The sequence below is a fragment of the Gossypium hirsutum genome, chromosome A11 (genome assembly GCF_007990345.1).
Source record: "Gossypium hirsutum isolate 1008001.06 chromosome A11, Gossypium_hirsutum_v2.1, whole genome shotgun sequence".
Classification (NCBI taxonomy): Eukaryota; Viridiplantae; Streptophyta; class Magnoliopsida; order Malvales; family Malvaceae; genus Gossypium; species Gossypium hirsutum.
This window is the reverse complement of record NC_053434.1, coordinates 52,719,074-52,733,979: the sequence shown is the minus strand read 5'-3', so window position 1 is coordinate 52,733,979 and position 14,906 is coordinate 52,719,074. Positions and strand designations below refer to the sequence as shown.

Here is a 14,906-nt window from a genome sequence, read left to right as displayed (position 1 = left end):
AAACTGATTTTCGAGTTGTGAAGCTCAAGATATGATTTTTAAAGCGACTAGTACACAGATTGGGCAGTGTCTGGAAATTTTTCAAAGTTTGTTAACACCTCGTGTTCGACTCCGGTGTCGGACTCGGGTTCGGGGTGTTACAAATCCCGTCAGCAACAAATGCTGGACCTCATTCATTTCGAGAAAGCACATATCCATCGATTCCTCCTTTATTCAAGCAAGATTTAACATTTCCCAGGCATTAACAAGCATCTAATTATTTCCTACATCTAAATCATACATATAATTCAAATAGACACATTCCACATTCATTTCAAGCATATAAATAATATTTTTATCATTTACCATTTATCGAGCATTATTATTGATCGGCCACTTTCATTTATCAGGCTATAACGAGTATGTGATCATTTCACATATTTATGACATTTATACAATTCAAAAACGCAACATTAAATTCAAGCATAAAAATATATACAATTTAGTTACATGAACTTACCTCGACAAATGTTCGTGTACATTAATCTACTAATCCGACATTTTCCTCCTTTCCTTATTTTAGCTCCGAATTTGGTCTATCCAGATCTATACAAGTAAATTTAACATCAATTTATCATATTTCATATTTAGGTGGAATCAATTTACGCTCCAGGGAAAATTACCAGTTTGTCTCTAACTTTTCCATAAATTTCGATTTCGTCCCTAGGCTCGTAAAATGAAACTTGTGTAATTTACTTCCTATTCCAAGCCTAACCAAAATCCCATTACAAAATTTACTGCACATGTAATCGTAAAGTTTCAGAATTTTTCATCAAATTTCACAACTTTACATTTTAGTCCCTAAATCATGTTTTCATAAAAAATCACTTTGTAAAAGTTGTTTATCTATCAACAATATTTCATTTTCTACCATAAAATTCTAATTTTCAGCATAATACATCCATGAACCATTTTTCAAACTTTAATAACTTCTCAAATTGATCCCCACAATAGATTAGATTAAGCTATCCTGGTTTCAAATATATCAAAATTACTAAAAACTGGCAAAGGAAACTTACCCAATTTGGCCATGGAATTTTTCTCTCTCCTAGGGTTTTCATATATATTTTTGGAGAAGAGGATGATAAAAATAATTTTTATTTCTTTTTAATAATTTATAATCTTTTAATATTTTTGATTTCCAATTTAGCCCTTAGCCTTTTTCTAATTTTCCATGGATGAATCATCCAAAAATATCTACTAACTTTTTATTAATGTTTAATTACCATATAAGGACCTCAAGTTTTGAATTTCATAGCTATTTAATCCTTATAGTGACTAGAATTCAACTTTTGTATTTTATACGATTTGGTCCTTCTCGTAATTAAGCACATAATCGACAAAATTTTCTTATCAAAATTTTCACATGACATTTTTATAATATTATGAACTATATAAAAAAATAAAAATAAATTTTATTTTCGGCTCAAATTTGTTGTCTCGAAACCACTGTTCTGATTTCACTAAAATTTGAGCTGTTACAAAAGATACTTGAGATGCAAGTGAAGTGAAAGCATGCACTTCATGTACTCCAGCGAATTGTCTTCCAAATGCTACTCGATTGGTTGGTCATTGGTAATTATTGTTGGCAATCCTTTCGATGATTTCAAAAGCCTTATTATAAGACATAGAAAGGAGAGCATCGTTAGCAGAAGCATCCACTGCCATCCTCGTGTGAGCATTGATACCATTATAGAATGTTTCTAATTGGATGCAATGAAGGATTCCATGACGAGGGCATCTTCCTAATAGTTCATTGAACCTTTCCCGTGCCTCATACAAGGACTCATCATCCTTCTGTTGGAAGGTAGTGATCTCATTCCTCAACTTAGCATTCTTGCTATGTGAGAAGTTGTAACGCCCCGTACCCGAGACCGTTGCCGGAGTCAAACACGAGGTGTTAACGGACTTAATTCATTTATTTACACAGTTCATTTTAAAATTTCCAGACAAGCTGGCTAACTGCATCATTGTCACCTTAAAAATCATATCTCGAGTTCCAAAACTCGAAAACTGATTCCGTAAATTTTCCCTGAAACTAGACACATATATCAATCTACAAATTTTTTTCTAGAATTTTTGGTCATGCCAATTAGTACAGTTTATTAGTTAAAGTCTCCCCTGTTTCAGGGTTCGACTACTCTGACCTTCATTCATTACGACTTAGATATCTCCCTGTACAGGGCTTCAATACTTATGCCGTTTGTTTCTAATGAAACTAGACTCAAAAATGAATCTATACATGTAAAGCATGACTTCTAATTGTCTCTGGTTAATTTAAGTTAAATTTTCAAAATCAAAACAGGGGATCCAGAAAACGCTCTGGCCCTATTTCACGAAAACTTAAACATCTCATAAAATACGGCTTATATGGTCATTTCGTTTCTTTCATATGAAAATATCTCATCAAGATTCGATTACATAATTTATTCACTATTTAATTCCATTCCTACTATTTTTAGTGATTTTTCCAACCTACGTCACTGCTGCTGTCAGCATCTATTTTAAGGTAAATTTTTACCTATTTCATAATTTTCCATGAATGAAATAGCAAATTGACATACATTATTATCAAGGGTAATCCCGATTAGCCATAACGTGCGTAGCACCAATAGGACCATGATTGGCCATTCCGATGGCTAGTCATTACCAAACATTTCCACACCACTTAATAACCATATCACAAGACCATAATGTTATACTTCAAAATATACGAGCCATTTTCGCATGGTTATACGAATACACATTACCAAAGGGTACTTAATTAACAACAAGGGTCAGCCCTATACATGCCATTTTCAAAATTGAACTAAAAGAGTACCAAAAAGTGGTTCAGATAGTGTGGATGACTTAGACCTTGACACCCCCAAGTCCGATAGCTGACGAACAAAATCTATAAAACAGAGAATTAAAGCAGAGAATAAGCATTTCGATGCTTAGTAAGTTTTAAGTAATGAAATCATTTAAAAGAATGGCATAATAATGTCAAGTTTGTTTGTGTCATCCCTTGGCCGAATAGAAACATAACCGAGATATCATTTTTATCAGTAAAATCACAAAGGTGAAACCAATTTATCCGGCCAAATCAAATCCACAACCGAATGCTCTCATCTTAATGTCCATGTCCATTTCATGCATATACACACATTTCATAACTATGACATTGAACTCTCTAATTCGGAACTCATACATCATAATCAGATCATAAACGTTCGGATGATTTAAATAATGTGCTAAGCATTCCCATCGAATTCCAAAGTCATAATTGAAGTATATTCATATTCTCAACAAGAGTAAATTACTTACCTGGTTGTCTTACAGTAAGTAGCGCATGTGATTAAAATTATTCCAGCATGTATTATATGATTTCTCGTAAGAACACTTACGGGTTTTCACCCTCAAATATTATGCTGGTGCAACATCCTTCGGAATAAAGTCCGACTCTTAGTACCGGCTCAAAAGCCCTTCGAGACCAAGCTCGGATTAGACCACTGGCTCGAAGGCCCTTCGGAACTAAGTCCGGTTATGACACTGGCTCTAAAAAGCCCTTCAAAACTAAGCTCGGCTATTAGCACTGGCTCAAAAGCCCTCCGAGACCAAGCTCGGATTTAGACCCCGATTAGCATTCACACATATATGCATATAAATATATCATATCACATCTGGATATCATTCCTGATACTCGAATACAATTACAGCATGTTTACTAACCACACATCGTTCGATTCATTAATTCCACACAAATAACATAACCCCTTTTTGTTAATCCACAAGATTTCTATAACCACTCGGCTACAAGTAAATACCTTACTTATTTATTTTATCATGTAATTCGAGTAGAATCGTCAAGTCACGAGTTAATTATTATGCTCATAGACAAATAATTGCCTTATTAAATCGTAAGCTAAATTTCATTACTCAAAGACTTACCTCGGATGTTGTCGAACGATTTCAACGGCTATTCGATCACTTTTTCCTTTCCCTTATCCAACTTTGACCCCACTTGCTCTTGAGCTATATAAGTATAAATAGAGATGTTTAATATTTTGATCAATAGTGTTTACCTATCATTCACGTTCGGTAATCAAATACCCATCTCATTTTAATATATTATCATTACCACGATTAGTCTTAAACCTACCGATTTCATAACTAATATATGTTCATGCACAAATGTTACTTCCACCAAATGCTTTTGTAATTAAAGTAATAACTTATCAATCGGCTATCAAAACCAAATGTCATTAGGTTACTAGATATACACGCACCCACATACTTAAGCTCAAAAATCATAATATAACATCATGTAATTATCTTATTTATGTGGCCGAATATACTTGGTCATACATACCCATAATCAAAAATAAATACCAAAATTTTCATACCCTTTATGCCCTAAGCTGAATACACTTGTCATGTTCACCTACATTTTTCAACAGATTCCTTCTTAATCAAACGCATATTTGGCTAGAAACATGGAATTTTTTTTTGAAATTTTTAATTTAGCACCTAATCGATTATAACACATTTAAGCATTCCTTTCATTTTATTAGCTCAAACCACATACAATACTCAAGTACAACATCTTCATATTCGACATTAGCATCAAATATAATAGCCAATTCTTCCCACTTTGAATCCATGCATCCATTTAATCATAGTTTGTTCAAGCACTCATACAACAAGATTCATCCAACTTAACAAGAAACAAAAACCTTATTCCTCCATAGCTACAATGGCCGAAAGATCTAGACATCTCAATACCGAAATTTCTAACATGGGTTGCCTAAAGAATTTGGTAGGGAGTTAAAATTTATCTAACATTTCAAGTAACTTAACACATCCATGTAGCTAACATGCTAGTAGTATCAAGGCACCAACTAAAATTTTGAAGCCTCTTAGCCGAATCCTAACTCTCCAACAACCCCAATTTCATCCATGAGATAGATAGAATTAGGCTAATCATCCAAAGGATGTATAAACCTCCAAAAGCAACATTGAACATACCTTAATCTAAAGAACCACCTTGGCCGAACTTCCCTTCTTCTTCTTCCTCTAGTTACGGCAATGAAGGAGCAACCTAGCTAACTTTTTTTTTGTTCTCCTCCTACTAACCACTATTATTTTATTATCCATGTTCTTTATTTTATTATTTCCCACACAAAAATGTTAACATAACATATTTATAATATGTTTTAACCCATAGCTTGGCCGGCCACCATCTAGATTTTTGGCTAATTTGTCATGCAAACCCATCATTTATACAACATGCATTAATAGGTCCTTATAGATTAACCTATCACATTTCAAAAGTGTCACACATAAGTCCTATTACTAAATTCATATGCAATCGACTAAATCGAAGCTTAAAACTTTCACACATTCATATTCACATATTTTAAACAATAAATATCATATTCAAATACATTGGTGACTCGGTTTAGCGGTCCCGAAACCGCTTTCCGACTAGGGTCACTTTAGGGCTGTCACAACTCTCCCCCACTTAAGAAATTTTTGTCCCCGAAAATCTTACCGGTAAATAGGTTTGGGTATCGTTCTTTCATAGAGTTCTTGATTTCCCATGTAGCTTCTTCGATTCCGTGTTTGAGCCATAACACCTTTACTAACGAAACCCTTTTGTTTCGCAACTCTTTCACTTCACGAGCTAGGATACGAATCGGTTCTTCTTCATAACTCATATCGGCTTGAATTTCAACCTCGGAGGGATTTATTATGTGCGAAGGATCAGATCTGTAACGTCGAAGCATCGAAACATGAAAAACATTGTGAATCTTCTCAAGATCAGGGGGTAAAATCAATCTATATGCCACTGGACCAACTCGTTCGGATATTTCATACGGCCCTGTGAACCTCGGACTCAGTTTGTCCTTACGGCCAAATCTGAGTATCTTTTTCCAAGGTGAAACTTTAAGAAATACTTTGTCTCCCACCTGATACTCAATATCTCTTCGTTTTAAATCCGCGTACAACTTCTGACGATCTGATGCTGCCTTCAGACTTTCGTGAATTATTTTTACTTTCTGCTTAGCATCTTTAATCAAATCAACTCCGAAAATTTTACTTTCACCGAGCTCGGTCCAAAACAACGGTGTACGGCATTTACGACCATACAAAGCCTCGTAAGGCACCATCTTAATACTTGATTGAAAACTATTGTTGTAAGCGAATTCAATCAAAGGTAAATACCACTCCCATGAACCACTAAACTCAAGGATGCAACATCTCAACATATCCTCGAGTATCTGAATTATCCGTTCGGATTGACCATCAGTCTGTGGATGAAAAGCGGTGCTAAAATGCAACTTGGTAACCAAAGCTTCTTGCAATTTCTTCCAAAATCGCGAGGTGAATCTCGGATCTCTATCCGACACAATAGAAATAGGTACCCCGTGTAATCTTACAATTTGAGAAACATACAATTCAGCTAGTTTATCCAGTGAATAATCCGTACGTACGGGAATAAAATGAGTCGACTTAGTCAGTCTATCAACCACAACCCAAATCGCGTCTTTCTTACTTGCCGACAATGGCAACCCATATACAAAATCCATTGTGACTCGATCCCATTTCCATTCAGGTATCATGATCGGCTGAAGCAAACCTGTAGGCACTTGGTATTCCGCTTTCACTTGTTGACATATTAAACACTTCGACACAAAATCGGAAATGTCTCATTTCATACCATGCCACCAAAACTGATGTCTCAGATCATTGTACATTTTCGTACTCCCCGGGTGAATTGACATTCGGCTACAATGAGCTTCGTTCAGAATCATCGAAATAAGTTCTGAATTTCTTGGAACACACAAACAACTTCGGAACCTCGAACAATCGTCATTGTCAATTTGAAACTCTGATTCCATATTCAAAACACATTCAGCCCGTTTTGCAACCAATTCATCATCGACTTTCTGAGCTTCACAAATTTGATGAATCAACAATGGTTTGGCCTTTAATTCAGCTACTAACACATTGTCGGATAGAATAGACAGGTGTACATTCATCCCTCGTAAAGCAAACAGTGATTTACGACTTAAAGCATCCGCAACCACATTAGCCTTTCCCGGGTGATAGTCAATGACAAGCTCATAATCTTTCAACAACTCAAGCCAACGCCTTTGTCGCAGATTCAAGTCTCTTTGAGTCATCAAATATTTGAGACTTTTGTGATCTGAATATACATGGCACTTCTCACCGAATAAGTAATGTCGCCATGTTTTCAAGGCGAATACGATGGCAGCCAGTTCGAGATCATGGGTTGGATAATTTTTCTCATGTGGCTTCAATTGTCTCGACGCATAAGCTACAACTCGACCTTCTAGCATCAATACACAACCCAACCCAAGTAAGGATGCATCACTGTAAATGACAAACTCCTTGCCTGATTCGGGCTGCACTAGTACTGGAGCTTCAGTCAAATAAGTTTTCAATTGATCAAAACTTTTCTGACATTTTTCTGTCCATTCAAACTTAACATCTTTCTGAAGCAGTTTCGTTATTGGTGTGGCTATCATTGAGAAACCCTTTTACAAACCGTCTGTAGTAACCGGCAAGTCCCAAAAAGCTCTGAACCTCAGTAATATTTCTCGGGGGCTTCCAGTTAAGTATGGCTGAAATTTTGCTCGGATCAACTCGAATACCCGATGCAGGTACCACATGTCCCAAAAAGCTAACTTCTCTCAACCAGAACTCACATTTACTGAACTTAGCATATAACTGTTTATCCCATAAAATCTGCAACACTAATCTTAGGTGCTCAGCATGTTCGGTTTCATTTTCCGAATAGACCAAAATATCATCGATAAACACAACTACAAACCGATCCAAATACGGTCTGAAGATCCGATTCATCAAATCCATAAATACAGCCGGGGTATTAGTGAGCCCAAACGGCATCACTAAAAACTCGTAGTGACCGTATCTCGTTCTGAAAGCAGTTTTTGGTATATCCGAATCTCGAATTCGCAACTGATAATAACCCGATCTCAAATCTATCTTTGAAAACACTGAGGCTCCATTTAGTTGATCAAACAAATCATCAATACGCGGTAACAGATATTTATTCTTTATTGTCACTTTATTCAGTTGACGATAGTCGATGCATAACCTCATGGTTCCGTCCTTCTTTTTCACAAACAATACTGGTGCACCCCAAGGTGAGAAACTTGGTCGAGCGAAACCTCTATCCATCAACTCTTGCAACTGAGTCTTCAACTCTTTCAATTCCGTTGGTGCCATACGATACGGAGCTATTGAAATCGGTGTAGTCCCAGGTACAAGTTCGATGCCAAACTCTACCTCCTGAACAGGTGGTAACCCCGGTAATTCTTCGAGAAAAACATTCGGATATTCACAAACCACTGGTACCGATTCAAGTCTCTTTTTTGGCTCTTTATTATCAAGTACGTATGCAAGGTACGCTTCACACCCCTTTCTCACATATTTTTGAGCTAACATCGAGGATATTATTGTTGGCAATCCATTCAAAACAGTAGATTCAACTCGGATTATCTCATTATTTGCACACCTCAAATCAATAGTCTTACTTTTGCAATTCACAACTGCATCATGTACGCTCAACCAATCCAAACCGAGAATAACATCAAATTCATCAAACGGTAAAAGCATCAAATCGGCCGGAAAATAGGAACCTCGGATTACTAGGGGACATTTCTTACACACTTTGTCAACAAGTACATAACGACCCAAAGGATTCGACACTCTAATAACGAACTCAGTAGACTCAATAGGTAAAGTCTTACTGGATGCTAAAGTCTCACATACATAAGAATGAGTAGACCCAGGGTCAATCAAAGCAATCACATTAGTATCAAAGAGAGTGAAAGTACCGGTAATAACATCAGGCGAAGAAGCATCCTCGTGTGCACGTATAGCATAAGCTCTAGCAGGAGCACGAGCCTCAGATCTGGTTGTAGCGTCTCTAGATCCTCTCTGACCGCCACTAGGATTTCTCGTATTTCTAGATGGTCTACCTCGAGTAGTAGTAGCACCCGGTTTCCCACTCTGATTTACATTCTGTTCAGACAATCTCGGGTAATCTTTAATAAAGTGGTCAACTGATCCGCACTTGTAACAGGAGCGATCATGGAATCTACAACTCCCCAAATGCCATTTACCACAATACTGGCACTCTGTTCTGTCTTGACGATCATTTCCAACACTGGCGACTGAAGTGACTCGTGTACTCACAGGGGGTCGATTACGATCTCGTCTAGAAATGCCCGAAGTGTCTCTAGATCGGCCTAAATCATCTCTAAATTTCTTCGATGACTGTTGAAAGGGCTTTCCCGAAGATCTCTTACGAAACTCCTTTGCTCCCATATCAGCTTTTCTTTTCTCCTTACTGAGCTCTTCGGCTTTGCAAGCTCGCTCGACAAGTACCACAAATTCTCTGATTTCTAAAATGCCAACATACAGCTTTATATCATTGTTCAGTCTATCTTCGAAACGTTTACACATCACAGCTTCTGAAGAAATGCATTCTCGCGCGTACCGGCTAAGCCTTACAAACTTTCGTTCATAGTCAGTAACCGACATGGAACCTTGTTTAAGTTCAAGAAATTCCTTCCGTTTTTGATCGATGAATCTCTGGCTGATATACTTTTTTCGAAACTCAGTTTGGAAAAACTCCCAAGTTACTTGCTCTCTGGGCACAACAGAAACCAACGTATTCCACCAATAGTAGGCGGAATCTCGTAGCAAGGAGATAGTACACTTTAGGCATTCATCGGGTGTGCAAGATAGTTCATCAAGTACCCGAATAGTGTTGTCCAACCAAAATTCAGCTTGCTCGGCATCGTCGCTATCTGTAGCTTTAAATTCAGTAGCCCCGTGTTTTCGGATTCTATCAACTGGGGGCTTATTTAACCTTATCTGGTCAGTTACCGGAGGTATCGCAGGTGCAGGGGTTGTATTAGTCGGGAATGGGGGTTGTGGAACAGCCGTATTAGTTCGAATGTATTGGTTAAACCAATCATTCATCACGCTATAAAAAGCCTGTCTAGCTTCATCATTCTGATTACTAGCAATAGGTTGAGAGTCCACCGGCGCTGTCCCTTATGCGGGAGTAGGCGCTACACTCTCAAGATCATCAGCTACCGCTCGGTTGGGATCGGGATCCATTACTATAAATAAACACATTTTTAACTGTCAGAAATCTCCACACTATCAAATAAACACATAATGGCATGTATAGCTAGACCCGGACGTATTACGGTAGTCCTAGAATTGACTAAACCGTAGCTCTGATACCAATAAAATTGCAACGCCCCGTACCCGAGACCGTTGCCGGAGTTGAACACGAGGTGTTAACGGACTTAATTCATTTATTTACATGGTTCATTTTAAAATTTCCAGACAAATTGGCTAACTGCATCATTGTCACCTTAAAAATCATATCTCGAGCTCCAAAACTCGAAAACTGATTCTGTAAATTTTCCCTGAAACTAGACACATATATCCATCTACAAATTTTTTTCAAGAATTTTTGGTCGTGCCAATTAGTACAGTTTATTAGTTAAAATCTCCCCTGTTTCAGGGTTTGACTACTCTGACCTTTATTCATTACGACTTAGATATCTCCCTGTACAGGGCTTCAATACTTATGCCGTTTGTTTCTAATAAAACTAGACTCAAAAAGGAATCTATACATGTAAATCATCACTTCTAATTGTATCTTGTTAATTTATGTTAAATTTTCAAAATCAGAACAGGGGATCTAGAAAACGCTCTGGCCCTATTTCACGAAAACTTAAACATCTCATAAAATACAGCTCATATGGTCGTTTCGTTTCTTTCATATGAAAATAGGCTCATCAAGATTCAATTACATAATTTATTCACTATTTAATTCCATTCCTACTATTTTTAGTGATTTTTCCAACCTACGTCACTGCTGCTGTCAGCATCTATTTTAAGGTAAATTTTTACCTATTTCATAATTTTCCATGAATCAAATAGCAAATTGACATACATTATTATCAAGGGTAATCCCGATTAGCCATAACGTGCGTAGCACCAATAGGACCATGATTGGCCATTCCAATGGCTAGTCATTACCAAATATTTCCACACCACTTAATAACCATATCACAAGACCATAATGTTATACTTCAAAATATACGAGCCATTTTCGCATGGCTATACGAATACACATTACCAAAGGGTACTTAATTAACAAGGGTCAGCCCTATACATGCCATTTTCAAAATTGAACTAAAAGAGTACCAAAAAGTGGTTCAGATAGTGTGGATGACTTCGACCTTGACACCCCCGAGTCCGATAGCTGACGAACAAAATCTATAAAACAGAGAATTAAAGCAGAGAATAAGCATTTCGATGCTTAATAAGTTTTAAGTAATGAAATCATTTAAAAGAATGGCATAATAATGTCAAGTTTGTTTGTGTCATCCCTTGGCCGAATAGAAACATAACTGAGATATCATTTTTATCATTAAAATCACAAAGGGGAAACCAATTTATCCGGCCAAATCAAATCCACAACCGAATGCTCTCATCTCAATGTCCATGTCCATTTCATGCATATACACACACATTTCATAACTATGACATTGAACTCTCTAATTCGGAACTCATACATCATAATCAGATCATAAACGTTCGAATGATTTAAATAATGTGGTAAGCATTCCCATCGAATTCCAAAGTCATAATTGAAGTATATTCATATTCTCAACAAGAGTAAATTACTTACCTGGTTGTCTTACAGTAAGTAGCGCATGTGATTAAAATTATTCCAGCATGTATTATATGATTTCTCGTAAGAACACTTACGAGTTTTCACCCTCAAATATTATGCTGGTGCAACATCCTTCGGAATAAAGTCCGACTCTTAGTACCGGCTCAAAAGCCCTTCGAGACCAAGCTCGTATTAGACCACTCGCTCGAAGGCCCTTCGGAACTAAGTCCGGTTATGACACTGGCTCTAAAAAGCCCTTCGAAACTAAGCTCGACTATTAGCACTGGCTCAAAAGCCCTTCGAGACCAAGCTCGGATTTAGACCCCGATTAGCATTCACACATATATGCATATAAATATATCATATCACATCTGGATATCATTCCTAATACTCGAATACAATTACAGCATGTTTACTAACCACACATCGTTCGATTCATTAATTCCACACAAATAACATAACCCCTTTTTGTTAATCCACAAGATTTCTATAATCATTCGGCTACAAGTAAATACCTTACTTATTTATTTTATCATGTAATTCGAGTAGAATCGTCAAGTCACGAGTTAATTATTATGCTCATAGACAAATAATTGCCTTATTAAATTGTAAGCTAAATTTCATTACTCAAAGACTTACCTCGGATGTTGTCGAACGATTTCAACGGCTATTCGATCACATTTCCTTTCCCTTATCCAACTTTGACCCCACTTGCTCTTGAGCTATATAAGTATAAATAGAGATGTTTAATATTTTGATCAATAGTGTTTACCTATCATTCACGTTCGGTAATCAAATATCCATCTCATTTTAATATATTATCATTACCACGATTAGTCTTAAACCTACCGATTTCATAACTAATATATGTTCATGCACAAATGTTACTTCCACCAAATGCTCTTGTAATTAAAGTAATAACTTATCAATCGGCTATCAAAACCAAATGTCATTAGGTTACTAGATATACATGCACCCACATACTTAAGCTCAAAAATCATAATATAACATCATGTAATTATCTTATTTATGTGGCCAAATATACTTGGTCATACATACCCATAATCAAAAATAAATACCAAAATTTTCATATCCTTTATGCCCTAAGCCGAATACACTTGTCATGTTCACCTACATTTTTCAACAAATTCCTTCTAAATCAAACGCATATTTGGCTAGAGACATGGAAATTTTTTTTGAAATTTTTAATTTAGCACCTAATCGATTATAACACATTTAAGCATTCCTTTCATTTTATTAGCTCAAACCACATACATTACTCAAGTACAACATCTTCATATTCGGCATTAGCATCAAATATAATAGCCAATTCTTCCCACTTTGAATCCATGCATCCATTTAATCATAGTTTGTTCAAGCACTCATACAACAAGATTCATCCAACTTAACAAGAAACAAAAACCTTATTCCTCCATAGCTACAATGGCCGAAAGATCTAGACATCTCAATACCGAAATTTCTAACATGGGTTGCCTAAAGAATTTGGTAGGGAGTTAAAATTTATCTAACATTTCAAGTAACTTAACACATCCATGTAGCTAACATGCTAGTAGTATCAAGGCACCAACTAAAATTTTGAAGCCTCTTAGCCGAATCCTAACTCTCCAACAACCCCAATTTCATCCATGAGATAGATAGAATTAGGCTAATCATACAAAGGATGTATAAACCTCTAAAAGCAACACTGAACATACCTTAATCTAAAGAACCACCTTGGCCGAACTTCCCTTCTTTTTCTTCCTCTAGTTACGGCAATGAAGGAGCAACCTAGCTAACTTTTTTTTTGTTCTCCTTCTACTAACCACTATTATTTTATTATCCATGTTCTTTATTTTATTATTTCCCACACAAAAATGTTAACATAACATATTTATAATATGTTTTAACCCATAGCATGGCCGGCGACCATCTAGATTTTTGGCTAATTTGACATGCAAACCCATCATTTATACAACATGCATTAATAGGTCCTTATAGATTAACCTATCACATTTCAAAAGTGTCACACATAAGTCCTATTACTAAATTCACATGCAATCGACTAAATCGAAGCTTAAAACTTTCACACATTCATATTCACATATTTTAGACAATAAATATCATATTCGAATACTTTGGTGACTCGGTTTAGCGGTCCCGAAACCGCTTTCCGACTAGGGTCACTTTAGGGCTGTCACAGAAGTACTTCATAAGGAATCATTCTGCTAACTCTTGCCATGTGGTAATGGAATTTGATGGCAATGAGTTCAAACAGGCTCGAGCTCCATCCTTAAGTGAATATGGGAATAACTTTAATCTTAATGCATCTTATGGTACGTTAGCTAATTTGAAAGAATCATCCACCTCCATAAACAATCTTATGTGAAGGTGAGGATCTTCGGTAGGCATTCCACTGAATTGGCCCACTGTTTGAAGCATCTGAAACATGACTAGCTTTAGACCAAATTTTTGTTACTCGATTTTGAGTCTTCGAATACTCGGATTAAGATCATGAAACACTAGCACGACATTCTATCTTAGAGCTCTATCCCTATCATGTAACACCCCAAACCCGGCCCAGACGTTATGGCCGAATCTGATGTGCCACATTGAAGTTGAAAACCCATGTTTCATTTTAGTACTTTAAAAACTGACTTTTGTTAAGCTAACAAAGTGAATGGGAGCTGGGCACCAGGTAGGAATCCGTAACAGAGGAGGTGAGCCATGAAGGCTGCTTAAGTACCAAGCTCTTCTAATGGATCCAATCCTAGACATGCCCACAACCATTGCCACACTTGGTTTAATCGAGTTGTAATTTATTTAAGTTGAAATATTTGATAAATCGGGTAATCGTGGCGTGGTGTTATTTTGAAAACAATTATCATTTTGAAAACACATCCTAAGTCTAGCCCATTTATTAACAAACAGATTAAAGTTATTAAAAATAAAATCATCCCAGAAAAATAATTAAAATGGCCTTATTACAACCCAAAACCAAACAATAATATTAATAAGATAAAACTTATAAAGAAATAAATCGGCTACTTATTGCAATTAAAAGAAACAGAAACAGTAGTGTGGCCATCTCCGAGTCCCTCGTAGCTCCAAACCATCTAAGCTTAGGGAT

The 14,906-nt window shown here is 36.5% G+C and overlaps 1 non-coding gene across 1 annotated transcript; it reads left to right on the top strand.

The window, feature by feature from the left end:
- The first annotated feature begins 1,762 nt into the window (after positions 1 to 1,762).
- LOC121210305 (small nucleolar RNA R71) lies at positions 1,763 to 1,869 on the top strand. The gene has a single exon (XR_005905419.1). It is a non-coding gene; the product is annotated as a small nucleolar RNA R71 (small nucleolar RNA).
- The last annotated feature ends 13,037 nt before the right edge of the window (positions 1,870 to 14,906 follow it).